Below are 13,528 nucleotides of genomic sequence, written 5' to 3'. Positions count from 1 at the left end.
GCTGTGATACATTGCAAAATAGCATTTAAAAATCATTCTTTGAGATATGGTTGCCTTTCATTTATTTAAAAATTAATTAATTAAACTTAAGTATCATTAATCATATTTTTACAGTCCCGTTGTTATCCTCTTCACAGTCCACTCTCAGACAGTTCCTCACCCCATTCCTCTTCCCCAGACTCCAATTGGATGTTCCAACCGCCCCACCACACTCCACCCTGCCAGGCCTCCCTGAACTTCAAGTCTCTCAAGAGTTAGGTGCATCTTCTCTTACTGAGGCCAGACCAGGCAGTCCTCTGCTGCATATGTGTTGGAAGGCCTCATGCCAGCTAGTGTATGCTGCCTGGTTGGTGACTTAGTGTCTGAGAAATCTCTGGGTTCCAGTGTAGTTGAGACTTCTGGTCTTCTTATGGGGCCACCCTCCCCCTCAACTTCTTCCAACCTTTCCCTAATTCAACTACAGGGGTGCCCAACTTAAGTCCATTGGTTGGGTGAAAGTATCTTCTTCAGTCATGGTCAGTGGCTTGTTGGGCCTCTCAGAGGACAGCCATGCTAGGCTCCTGTCTGTAAGTACACAATAGTATCAGCAATAGTGGCAGACCTTGGAGCCTCTCATTGAGATGGGTCCCACTTTGGGCCAGTCAATGGAACTCCTTTCCTCAGTCTGTTTATTTTTGTCGAGTGGTTCTTTCAACAGGAGTAATTCTGGGTCAGAGTTTTTGACACTGGGATGGAAACTGCATCCCTCCACTTGATGTCCTGTCTTTCTACTGGAAGTGGACTCTACATGTTCCCTCTCTCCACTGCTGGGCATTTCATAAAAGGTCCCTCCCTTTAGGTCCTGAGAGTCTCTCACCTCCCAGGTCTCTGGTACATTCTAGAGGGTCCTTCCATCTCCCACATCCCATGGTTGCTTGTTTCCATTCGTTTTCAGGGCCCTCAGGGCTTCACTCCTGTTTTCTAACCTTTGCTCTTCTGAAGTCAACCCAATAGTAGTGATTTGCCACAGCTTGACAAATATAGATGTGGATGCTCCCAGCCAACCTTTGGACTGATCCAATGGAGGAGTTAGAGAAAGGACTGAAGAGGCTGACAGGTTTTGCAAACCCATAGGAAGAACAACATCAATCAACCCAGAGCTCCCAGGGTATAAATTACCAACCAAGGAGTACACATGGAGGGACCAATGGTTCCAGGTGCATATGTAGCAGAGGATGGCATTGTCTGGCATTAATGTGAAGAGAGGCCCTTGGTCCTGTGATGGCTTGATGCCCCAGTGTGGGGGAATATGAAGGGAGGGAAAGGTACTGAGGGTGGGTGGGGGAATAATCTCATAGAAGCAGGGGAGGTTGGATGTGATAGGTTTCTGGGGAGAAACTGGGAAAGGGTATAACATTTGAAATGTAAATAAAGAAAATATTCAATAAAAAAAGAAAAAAAATTCTATTACCAGAATTTATCAGAAAAAAAAATGTTCAATAAATATTTGTAGAATGGAAGACCACATGTACATTGGTTAAAAGAGGATACCAAGAGATTAGAGATTACCTGCTACTCTTGCAAAGGACTTAGATTCAGTTCTGGGTACCCACATCTCTACTCACTATAATCTATAATTTCAGTTCCAGGGAACTTTACTTCTGGCCTCCATAGGCACTACAAACATCAGGATATATTTACATACTTGAAGGCAAAACACATAAAATAAGAACAAGTCAAAATTATAATTTGTTATCCTAGATAAATTGACAGATGGAGCAATTAATATAGCCATACAGTTTCTTGTCAGATTGGCATACACACACACACACACACACACACACACACACATATATATATATATATATATATGGAAAATCAAGCAATTATTATAGATAAATCAATTATGAATGTATTTATATATTATTAAGACTACAAAACAATAGAATGATAGAATGTAACATAACAATATTATTATTTCAGGAAATAGTATATAAACATAGAAATGTAGAAATGCATTTGTATATCCTTTTATTAAATTGGGTAGATATTGAGAACCTAATATAGAAGAGTGTGAATTTAAATAAAGATAAGTATACATGAGCTTCTAACATCAGAAGAATCAAAGATCATAATGCAAAATATTAATTTTTTGTTAATATTTTTGGAATAAAATTCAAGATAACATAAAACAACATAAACAATATTTTGAACAAAGTGCTAAGTAAAATGTGCCAGTTGCAGGATAAAGAGTTTAAGAGTCCACTTCTACAGGCATCTGAAAATGTTCTCAACACAGAAGTAAAGAGGTAGGATAACAGACCCTTGCCTGAGACTAGTCTGAGGGACAAGTTAGCTGTCAATTGGTTGCCTTACTATTTCAGTTAAGAAGAGAAGTTGATTTCAGAGATCTGTGTTAAACCATTGGGCTATTAAGAACAATGATAGCTGCCCTTGTAAGAACATAAAAGGCTAGACAGATACCTGTTGCACCAAGTTCCTGGTAATGAGGACCCTGAGGTAGGAGGATCACTTAAGTCCAACAACAAAAGTGTGTGTGTGTGTGTGTGTGTGTGTGTGTGTTTTCTCTTCTTCAGGGAAGACTATTTCTCTTTCACATCTTTCACATCTATATTGGGCTATATGCATGTGAGTGCAAGTAATTGCAGAGGAGAGGTCTCAGATACTCTTCAGGCAGGAGTTACCATTGGCTGTAACATATTTGATATTGGTTTAGATTCTGGGAGTTGAATTTAGATTGTCTGCAAGATAAGTAAAAACTGCTAATTGTTGAGATATTGCTCCATATCTAGACAGAGTTTTGTAAACTTAATAAACATTTAGTGTGTGGAAATGCTTGTTGGACTTTATTACTATCACTAATTATCTTTGATTAAAAGTTTCTGATGTCACCCAAGGCCTCATTACCTTAGGACTAGGAATATTTAATAATTTCATCATAAAGTTGATTACCCCTTGCTGGGCCAATCAGCATGTTTAGATATTTCAACAAAGTTTCTTATTATATTAAAATAGTGGACTTAAATAAAGTAGACATTTTAATTTTATTGCAATTATTTAAAAGGAACATTTATAAAACATAGAAATGCTACTAAATGAATGAATTCCTGAACTTCTTATAAAATCCCTGTCTGTATAGTTATGATGAGGTTCATGTCATTTTTCGCTAGTGTATAGTTTGCTGTTAATAGTTTTACAATCATTATGCTTTCCTATTAGTTTTCTTGTTAGAGGTGGTATTATGATTTTGTGATTCTCTTCTCAGTTTATTCTACAAAGGATAATGTTTTGTGTTTTCTTGGGTACATACCCCACTTGTGTTGGAGTTTTCTTTGTACTATCCTCTAGAGTGCTGATTTGTAAAACGATATTTGCCATAGAATATCTTAGTTTCTCCACCTATGGTGCTGAATTTTGCTGTGTATTTGTTTTCTCTTTGGTCTGCATGACATCTGTCCAAGATCTTTTGGCTTTTAGAGCCTTTGTTGAGAAGTCTAGTGTAAAATTCTGATATGTCTGCCTTTATATGATAATTGGCTTTTTACAGTTTCTCAGATGAATCAGGTATTGGGGCGGAGTCTCACCTGTGACACTGGTTATGGCAGACCTCCTAAGAGATAGGCTGTCTCTGGAGTAAAGGAGAGGTTTAGGACCACCGGGTCTGCTCTGAGCAGAGTTGCAGAAAGGAGGGAAGATGAGTCTCCAAAACAACTAACTCTTGTTTGAAGATTTTTGCACTAATTTCTTCTGTCCCATGTTTTATCTAAAACTTTAATATTGAATTTACACACAAAACACATAATATACACATAAGTATATACATATATATGCCTTCCATACACTATATATCCATTTACACACACACACATACACACACACATACATACATACATACATACCTGCATACATATATACATACATGTATATGTATGCATATGTATGTATGGCATGCCTTCATTCACTAAATTCAAGAGTCATTATTTATTTACTTTTCCAGTGTTTGAATACCAATTACTTTTTCAGGATTTTTCTGAATTTGAATTTTTATTCTTTTTTTTTTTACTTACATAAATGTCTTGACATAACTTCTAAGCCTTGTATTTTATAAAGGCCTCCAAGAACAGAGTGGTGGGAGAGTTTGCTTTCTCTTGTAGGTGAGTGTGTCCTTTCAGTCTTCCCATTTATCTAAAATCTCTGCCTTTGTTATTCAAGGTGACATTGAGGGGCTTCTTGTTATTGCAGGGCTGGTGAGGGAATTCACGAGGCTACCACACTTTTCTGTAAAGCATCTCTCTGTGATTGCCAGTTCTCTATATCACTATATCCATGTGGCCACTGACACAGCAGAAGGCTACAACATTTTATCCACTGAGCAAAACCAGGAGTCCTGTATCTCCATTAGCTACTGTGACATGATTCCATGGAACACTGGGAAATACTTTCTGTTATCATTAATAGGTGTGAAATAGCAATGTATCTATATGATTACTAGTGACACAAAAGATGAACTTTGTTGCAGCCTGCCCTGATGAACAAAATTCCCATTTCCAATCTCAGTTGTCTATGACATTGCAGGGACTTCTGATGAGCTTACCCTGTAGCCTAGGTGAGAGAATGTGAGGAGAGGTAGGGGTTATCACAGTTTTATAAGCAATGTTTGATTGGAAATAATAATTGTTGTCAAGAAGATCCCTAATTCCTACATGGCCTTCATTTTTATTTTTTAGGTTAAAGATGGACAACATTCCTAGGGTTATTATCATCACTGGCTTCTTGGGTTTGCCAGGTTTGGTAGTGCCCACTTGAATGGGAATCCTGATCTTATAGTGCTCAAGGCCTCACTGTTTGCATTATTTTCTTTAGCTTTCAGAGTTTTACTGCTTCTCCCTAATATAAAACTTCCAGAGGTTACTATAAATACAGATGGGAGCACATATGAACCTATCAGGAAAGCTTCATTTACCATGCAGTTAATTGTGATCACTATTATTACAAGAAAAAAAAAGGTCATTTTTTATTATTGTCTATTACTGTTTCCAGTACATCAAAACAAGCAACTACAATTTAAAAAGCATTCTGAAACTAAGGAGTAATGTTCTGGTTGAATTTTTAAAATCATTCAGTATAGAAGACTTTCTATAGAATTATGCAAACATATGTAGGTTTACAGAATATTTAATTGGCTTTTACCACACACATTCCATAAATGCCCCCACAGTCTATACTAACTTATCACAAACATGAAGCCTTAATCTTTTTGGCATATTGTGAAAGACAGTCACCTCATGAGACTGTTATATCTGTTACTCAACTCTGTTTCTTCAAGTGAAAAAGTGAAGCTGTGACATTTTATCTGGCACTGGCAGAACAGTGAGAGTCACAGGAGAGATGGACTCTGGTTGCTATGACGAGACAGGCATGAAATGAACTTACTCTTAGAACCTTAAGGTAAAATAATAACTGTTATTTGATTAATTTTTTGGTGTATTCCCTGATAATTTCCGTGTGCTAAGGCTCTTGCCATAGAAATATATGTACAAATGTTGTTAAGGTGACTGTGTTAATAGCACATGGTCTGAGGTGGAAAGATATAGAAAATATTAGTGTGGTCACTACACAAGAAAGATACATGTTTGTGAAGCATTGCAGAGCTTTAAAACGTTAAAGTGATAGATAAAAATTGGTACATCAGTATTATTTTGTAGTCAGTTTTTAAAACTTGAAACCAACTACATAGTGAAAAATATCTTGTTTTTTAAATTACATTGCCACTAATATGCACCAACTTTTAAAAATTATTACACAATTATACATGGTTTATGGCTAAAGAGGTAGCTCAGTGGTTAGGAGTACTGAATGCTTTTCTAGGGTACCCTGGTTCAATATCTAGCAACAATTGGGTAGCTACCCACTGTTTATAGATCCAGCTCAATGACATGCAAAGCTCTACTTTTAAGTACAAGGGCATCAGACACACATGGTATAGAGATGCACATGTAAACACTCACCGAAAAAAAAATTAAAGAAATTAAATTAAAAAAATAATAATAATTTAATGAATACATTGAATTTTGACCCCTGGATGTGTAATGATAAGTTATACAGAGTTTAATTCATACATTACTTGTATATTAATCCCAACATTCCACTTTTAAAATATAAGTGAAACAGAAGTGACAGAGAATGACAGATATAGGAAGAAAAAATGACTGGGATCTTTATTTCACACATACTTTTCTTTCTATATTCTATTTCTTCATTATGACCTGTGATGTGGCACTCTCAACTTATTAAGCATTTCTCTGATCTTGGTTTACTACTGACTTTCTTAGTTTTGAGACATTTCTGTTGTTAAGCATAAGAGAAGAAGTATCTGAAAGGACTCTGATGTCAGAACAGTGTTTTTATTTTAGTTGTTAAGAGGTCACGAAAGCTGAACAACAGTAAATTACAATGCTAAACCCACAGTGTCTGTCAACAGGGCACACTTTCACAGCTGGCTTTCTGAGTTAGATTTGCATTTTAGAAATCTTATTAAATTGCCAGCAAGGGGTAAATTGGGCTTCCCATTTTGATTGGAAATTTTGAAACAAAGAACGAATTTTTTTATTTATTAAAATATGTCATACATTTATGCGTTATTGTTACTATAAGCATGAAACATACACATTAACAAATATACTGAACCTTAGATACAAAATATTTCCTACTTATTTTTCTCAACAATTGTCAGAAAAATACAAATAGTGATGAAGCTTAACTTCTTTTTTTTTTTTTTTGGTTTTTCAAGACAAGGTTTCTCTATGTAGCCCTGGCTGTCCTGGAACTCACACTGTAGACCAGGCTGGTCTCCAACTCAGAAATTCGCCTGCCTCTGCCTCCCAACTTCTGGGATTAAAGGCGTGTGCCACCACATCCGGTGAAGCTTAACTTCTTATAACAAGTAAAACACAAAGAGTGGGAACTATACACTAGGTTAGCACTTGCTACTTCGATGAGGGGTGCACATACTCTTTTGCTTCCTTCCTCCATTTGTTGATTATAGTAGAGTCTAAAAGTTACATCACTCAATTTGCTATTTGTCATTGAAGAACTATGCAGAAATAGAGAGGGGGAGTACCTCAGCTGTTTGAATTTTGAGTCTCTCAGAGTCTACTGCTATTTCCACATTTGGTAACCTTGGAAACAGTGCCAACTGGAAACGGGTCATAGTGACAGGTTTTGCTGTTACTTGATACTTACTCTTCAGTAAGATCATATAATATTAAATTAATTTTGATTTTTACCTCTATGGCCATAAAGGAAGGAGTTAACTATACCTCATGTTCCTGGCACAAAGCAACCATGGAAAAAAACCTGAAAAATTGAAATCAAAATGAAATATTTCATTTTATAAGTAGGATTATCATAGAGCTCCTTTTTATAACCTAAAACAGACTGTCTCCATTCATATGTAAAATGTTCTCCAAAGTTTTTTGTGTTTGAATACTTACACTCTAGTTGGTGGCACTTTTTGAGAAAGTTACTCACCTGGGAGGTGGCTGATCCTTGCTGGAAGAATTATTTCTACGGGAGTACATTAGCCTTGACAACTAGGTCTCATTCCCTACTTCACCTTTGTTTATGAGATCAGATACAGTGTCGTCAGCCACCTCCGTGCTCCTGCCTAAGACCATCCCTAATGTCTGCCATGTCTTCTAAAGCAGAGTGCACTTCTGGAACTCTAAGCCAACAGAAAGCTTTCTCCTTTGGGTTACCTTTGCCAGGATTTCACTCACAGCAATTAAAAAGCGTGACAGTTACTGAGACATAGAGTAATAAAAACATGTTAATACTCATAATATTGAGGTCTTAGGTGATGTAATGTTTTCATCGAGCGATCACTGGGGAATGATTTAGAACAGAGGTTGCATCATTTTCTGGCCCTGGTGTAATACGAATATTGAACATCAGATAATCCGGTATATTTTTACAGTAATTTTGCTGTTATTACTCTTTTGCCAGTCACATAAAGGGATACTGCTTACAAATTTATCAACAAAGCAATGTGAAAGCACAGTATCATCTGTGTCTTTGAAAGACATTTCTTCACAAGACCCAGGAACTCTCCTCCCATTGATGTCAGACAAGACCATCCTCTGCTACTACATATGCAACTGGAGCCATGGCTCCCTCCATGTATTTTCTTTGGTTGGTGGTTTAGTCCCTGGGAGCTCTGGGGAAACTGGTTAGTTCATATTGTTGTTCTTCCTATGGGGCTTGAAAACCCCTTCAGCTACTTGGGTACTTTCTCTAGCACTTACATTGAGGACCCTGTGCTCATTCCAATGGTTGGCTGCAAGAATCCACCTCTGTGTTTGTCAGGCACTGGCAGAGCTTGAGGCCCCAATGTAGGGGAAGGCCAGGACAGGGAAGCAGAAGCAGGTGGGTTGGTGAGCAGGGAGAGGCGGGATGGGATAGCAAATTTTCAGGGGGAAAACAGAAAAGGGGATAACAGTTGAAATGTAAATAAAGAAAATATCCACTAAAAAAAGAAATTCACAAAAATAATAAAAAGTTAAAATAGTAATAATAATAATAATAATAATAAAATGATAATAAATATAATAAAAGAAAGAAGAAAGAAAAAAAAAAGAAAGACATTGCTTAACTAACTGGGAGAATATTGCAGCTATTGGTTATGTACTTCAGTTGCTAAGAAGTTAAAGACAGCTATTAAGCGGCTAAGTTGTATCTCCCACAAATTTTTACCTTCCAGTTACAGGGTAGCACTTCTTAGGAACATTTTTTTTTAAACTACTGTTTCATGGATCATGTTAGAAGACTATTAACACATAATAAATATATCTGCAAGAGTGTTTTCACAGTCTTCTCTATGTGAGATGGTAAATGAGAAAGAAGTTTCTACCCTGAAGATGAGCAGCAGGATTTCATTGGCTGGAAGCCCAGATAAAGTAGAGGGGGGGATGTCTAGATTAAGGATTCATCCTTTGTGTTGGCTGTCAGGACATAGCAGACACACTGCTCCATTTACATAGGCAATGAAGACTGGCCTCAACATGGCCCAGTAATAACAGAAACTGCTGACTGTGGACTGATAGATAGCTTTTCGAAGCCTTATCACAACTTCGGGGAATAATGAAGACTAAGTAAATTGCTTTTAGTCACCACAGCTGTTTTAGGTGTGTAGGAATGTTTATCGTAATTAGGTTAGAATGTAAAGCATTTAGATGACATATTTCATAATAAAATATTTGATAATATAAACATTAGAACCCTCTTCAAATGAGAATATTTTTTCTAAATGATAATTTAGTAGGGAAATAACGATTTTTCTTTTTTTATTTTTATTTTTATATTAGATTTTTCTTTATTTACATTTCAAATGGTACCCTTTTTCCTAGATTCCCCTCCGAAAATCCCCTATCCCTGTCCCCCCCTCCCCCTGCTACCCAACCCACCAACTTCTGCTTCCTGGCCTAGGTATTCCCCTATACATAGGGCATAGAACCTTTACAGGACCAAGGGCCTCTCTTTCCATTGACGACCAACTAGGCAAAACTCAGCTATATATGTAGCTAGAGCCATGAGTCTCTCCGTGTGTTTTCTTTGATTGATGGTTTAGTTTCAGGGAGCTCTGGGGTACTGGTTAGTTCATATTGTTGTTCCTCCTCCTATGGGGCTGCAAACCTCTTCTGCTCCTTGGGTACTTTCTCTAGCTCCTTCATTTTGGACCCTGTGTTCCATCTAATAGATGACGGTGAGCAACCATGTCTGTATTAGTCAGGCACTGACAAAGCCTCTCAGGAAACAGATATATCAGTCTCCTGTCTGTAAGCTCTTGTTGGCATTTGCAGTAGTGTCTGGGTTTGGTGGTTATTTATGGGATAGAAATCCAGGTGGGGCAGTTTCTGGATGGTCATGCCTCCACTCTCTGCTCCAAACTTCATCCCTGTAACTCCTCCCATGGGTATTTTGTTCCCCCTTACGAGAAGGATCAAAGTGTCCACACTTTGGTTTTCCTTCTTCTTGAGTTTCTTGTGTTTTGCAAATTGTATCTTGGGTATTCTGAGCTTCTGGGCTAATAGCCTCTTATCAGTGAGTACATATCATGAGTGTTCTTTTGTGATGGGTTACCTCACTCAGGATGATATCATCCAAATCCATCCATTTGTTTAAGAATTTCATGAAATCATTGTTTTTAATAGCTGAGTAGTACTCCATTGTGTAAATGTAGCATATTTTCTGTATCCATTCCTAGGTTGAGGGACATCTGGGTTCTTTCCAGCTTCACCTCACCGCTCTAGCATTCCTCTACATTGAAGCATCAAGTCTTCATAGGATCAAGGGCCTCCTGTTTCATTGATACCATATAAGGTCCCTTCAGCTTCTTCAATCCTTCCCCTAACTCTTCCATTTGGGGTTCCTGTGCTCAGTCTGATAGTTGGCTACATGCCTCTGCATCTGTATTCGTCCGGATCTGGCACAGCCTCTCAGGAGACAGCTGTATTGTCTCTTGTCAGTAAGTACTTCTTGGCATCAGCAATAGGGTCTGGGTTTGGTGTGTGCATTTGGGATGGTCTCTGCTCCACTCTTTGTCCCTGTATTCCCTTTAGACAGGAGCAATTCTGAGTTAAAATTCTGGAGATGCATGTGAGGCCCATTCCTCAACCGGTGGGCCATGCCTAACCTCCGTATATGGTCTTGACAGAGTCTCCCTCCCCTTTGTGAAGTATTTCACCTAACTTCATCTCCTTGGAGTCCTATGAGGCTCTTGCAGGCCTGACATCTGGCACTTTCTTGTGGCTACCCCAAGTTCCCCATGACCTATTGCTACACATCTCTGCTCAAATTCCTGACCCTCTATATATCTCCTCCAATTCCTACCATACCTGATTCCCCCCTTCTTTTTTGCCTCTCCCTCTTCTCTTCCTCCCAAGTTCATCTTAACCTCTACTCCCCACGATTATTTTGTTCCCCCTTCAAATTAGGACTGAAGCATCTACTCTTTCATCTTCCTTACTCTTGAGCTTCATGTGCTCCCTGAGTTGTATCATGGATATTCCATTTTCTTTGCCTAATCTCCACTTATCAGTGAGTACATAACATGTATGTTCTTTTCTGACTGAGTTAACTCACAGAGGGTGATATTTTCTAGATCTATCCATTTGCCTGCACATTCCGTGAAGTCGTTTTTTAATAGATGAGTATTCCACTGTGGTTTGTTTATTTATTTATTTATTTATTTATTTATTCTGTTTCTGTTCCTCCATTGAGGGACATCTGGGATGTTTCCAGCTTCCGGTTGGTAAACATATAGAAGACTACAAATTGATGAATTCTTATCTCCCTCTACAAAAGTCAAGTCCAAGTGGATCAAGGACCTCCACATAAAACCAGATACACTGAATCTAATAGAAGAGAAAGTGGGGAAAAGCCTTGAACACATGGGCACAGGGGAAATTTTCCTTAACAGAACAACAGTGGCTTATGCTGTAAGATCAAGAACGGCCAAAGGAACCTAATAAAATTGCAAAGCTTCTGTAAGGAAAAACAACTCTGTCTATAGGACAAAATGACTTCCAACAGATTGGGAAAAGATCTTTACCAATCCTACACCCAAGAGAAGGCTAATATCTAACATATACAAACAACTCAAGAGGTTAGACTCCAGAGAACCAAATAACCCTATTAAAAATGGGAAAGAGAGCTAAACAGAAAATTCTTGACTGAGGAAATTTGAATGGCTAAGAAGCACTTAAAGAAATTTTCAACATTCTTAGTCATCAGGGAAATGCAAATCAAAACAACTCTGAGATTTCACCTCACACCAGTCAGAATGGCGAAGATCAAAAACTCAGGTGAGAGCAGATGCTGGTGAGGATGTGGAAAAAGAAGAACACTCCTCCATTGCTGGTGGGATCGAAAGATGGCATAACCACTCTGGAAATCAGCCTGGTGGTTCCTATAAAATTGGATATAGTACTACCTGAGGACCCACTATACCACTCCTGGACATGTACCCAGAAGATGTTCTAACTGTAACATGTAATAAGGGTACATGCTCGATTATGTTCATAGCAACCATATTTTAATAGCTAGAACTAATACATTTTCTAACAAGAGCATTTGTTAGCATTTAACACATTTTCCACTAGTACTTGAGGGCAAAAGAGATCACGGCTTCCCATTTAATCTTCAGAACTTAAAGTTCTAAATAAGCATAAGAATATTTGAGATTAGAAAATGTTTCTGAGGCTTTAGTTTTCAAAATACACTGTGTTTCTATAGTTCATACCAAATAATGATATCAGATAATTTCTTTGCAAATTTTGTCAAGCAAATAGCCAAAAATCAGTTAATATAATACATATATGTATTCAGTAGAATACTGAATCTTCTGAGTATATGAGTAGTATAGCTATATCACTGATAGTTCTGTGTCTAGTTTTTTACAACCTGAAAATAGATTGCTATAATAGTTGTACTATGTAGCATTCACATAAGTAGAACTTCATGCAAAAGACTCCAGTTGTATAAGCAATAGTTACAAAAATTGATAAATATGAGTATATGAAATGAAAAAGCTTCTACAGTGCAAGAAAATGATCATAGACTAGTAGAGATAGACAACAGAATGAAAGAAAACAACCCTGCTCAAGGAAATGAGAAATGAAAAAGCTTCTACAAAGCAATGAAATGATCAGCAGGTTAAAGAGACAGATAAAACCAATTACTGACTATAAACATTGGGAGATTGTTATCTATATTTTATAAATAAATTAAAATATTAAATTCTAAAAAAATCTTCCAACCAATAAATAGGCAAATAAATTGAATGGAAAGTTCTCAAAGTAAGAAATAGAAATAACCAATAAGTGTTGACATAGTTTTCATCATCTTAGCACTGAGTATCCTGAAAAAAGAAAAAACTATGCTCAGTACTAATATATGATTCAACCATACGCTTTCTATAAAGAGTAGATCTCAGTGAGCATACTGAAGAGACATTTGAACTATCTATAATAGTCTGGGTTTGTCCATCAATAGAATAATACAAAAATATGGTGCATAGACACAATGAAATTTGTTAAACTATAAAAAAATGAAACTATGATAATTTCAGGAAAACACATACAATTGGATATTATAATGATAAGTCCAAAAAACAAACTAGTAAAATATTACCTCCATTTTTATAATATAGTTTAATATTAAACTATATATTCATATATAGTATATGTAGTCATAAGCTATATTTCATACCGCATACATATATGATAGTAAAAGAAAATGATGGAGAAGAGCTTATGTCCTAAATGTAGTTATCAGTTCAAAGTAGAGGAGGAAATAAAAATAATATATCATGTGTCTCTGCTATGCAGATACAAATTTTAACTTCCTATTTTAAACATATGTATGGACAAATTGTAAGTCTGAGTGTATGAAGAAAGCACAAAGATTATTATTTGTGATAACAAAAGGACGAGCAAGAATAAAGTATAGGATATTTAACAGCAGTGCAGAT

The sequence above is a fragment of the Mus musculus genome, chromosome 1 (genome assembly GCF_000001635.26).
Source record: "Mus musculus strain C57BL/6J chromosome 1, GRCm38.p6 C57BL/6J".
Taxonomy (NCBI): domain Eukaryota; kingdom Metazoa; phylum Chordata; class Mammalia; order Rodentia; family Muridae; genus Mus; species Mus musculus.
Note: the sequence above shows the minus strand (reverse complement) of the source record.